The sequence below is a fragment of the Nematolebias whitei genome, chromosome 1 (genome assembly GCF_014905685.2).
Source record: "Nematolebias whitei isolate Nwh7 chromosome 1, NemWhi1, whole genome shotgun sequence".
Classification (NCBI taxonomy): Eukaryota; Metazoa; Chordata; class Actinopteri; order Cyprinodontiformes; family Rivulidae; genus Nematolebias; species Nematolebias whitei.
Genome location: NC_056498.1, coordinates 66,871,470 through 66,872,943, shown reverse-complemented (window position 1 = coordinate 66,872,943; position 1,474 = coordinate 66,871,470).

The window sequence follows — 1,474 nt, the reverse complement described above, 5'->3', positions numbered from 1 at the left end:
TTTTTTACTCCCAGCATTGTTCCAATAAAAGGAAGAGGTCTGGGTCCGGAGATGCCAAGCTTTTTAAAAAACCTATAAGGCCAGATCCCATAGCTGTGTTCAAAACAAAACCAGAGACATCATGAGGGACCAAACAACCAACAACTGAAAGTACATACGGAAAAACTGTCTGACAGAAAGAGGGAACGGTGCAGAGCACTCACAGCAACAACAAGGTGAAAAAGAGAGCCAACAAAGTCCATGTAGCGGCTGAAAACATCTTCACAACCCCTGCGCTTCAATCCGACAGAATTTATTCCTCGAAAGGTGAACTAACCGGTTTGAGAAGTTGTTTTAAAGACTCCATTCAGAGGGAGGAGTCCTTGATGTGAAGGCGGAGATTTATGTTTTTTTGTTTTTTTTTTGTTGTTGTTTGCTTTAATGTTTTTTGTTTGTTACTTTTTTTCGTTTTTTTGGCGTTAAATTTGTATAATGATTTATTATGCAATTTATCGGCGTGTTATTATTCTCACGTCGACCTCAGTAAGATAGTGAAAGTGAAATAAAGTCAGAATAAAAAATAACATATATATTTAAAACAACCCGATAATCAGCGTTATAAAATTAAACCTTATAAAATTAAACACAAAAGTTTACTCAATTATTTCAAATAAAAATAAAAATTTTTAAAATTGGGATTGAAGGCGCTTGGAAGATGTTTGAGCCTCCTCCCGCTCCGTAGTTAACCCGGAACTATTGCAAATGACCTCTGAGCTAGCGAGTTAGCTGTCACATTTTCACAGTTTGGTGTTTCTGATTTAATTCTGCTCGTGTTTTCAGCTTTACGTGGAGCATTGAACTATATTGACCAAATTTAGAAGGTAAGTTAAATGTCGACAGTGTGTCTTACGGTTTTATTGTAGCTGCAAGTCAAAATTATTATTTTTCATCTGCCCTTCGTTTGTAACGCAAGGCTGAGCTGCTGCAGCCTTAGCACGATGCTAAATAGCCATAGTGGTAACATTAACACAAATAACTACTTTTATGTTATCTTATTTTATGTATGCGTGTCTTTTGAAGGTAAATACTGTGTATGAGCTCATGTTTTTTTCATATCTCCTGTACTTTTCCTGCAGTAACCCTGCAGATAACGATTATTTTACCACACTGCTGTAAATCGTCACACCTAAAGTGCAAAAGTTCACCTTTAGTAAATGAATAAATTATTAGTAAAATTCAGTTCATAGCCAAGTCACTGATCCTATTTAACGTATACTCTGATATATATTTAATTTATTTAATAAATAACCAGTTGGTATGAAATTTGTGGGTTTTTTTTGTTTTGTTTTGTTTGTTCAGACCCTGGATAAAGTCATCATTATAGGTTAGTGGGAGTATTGATAGACACAAATAGTTAGAGTGGTTGTAACAAGACAAAAAAAAAAAAAAATTGTGTGCTGAATATTGGGATTTAACAGAACGAGTGGTGTCATTT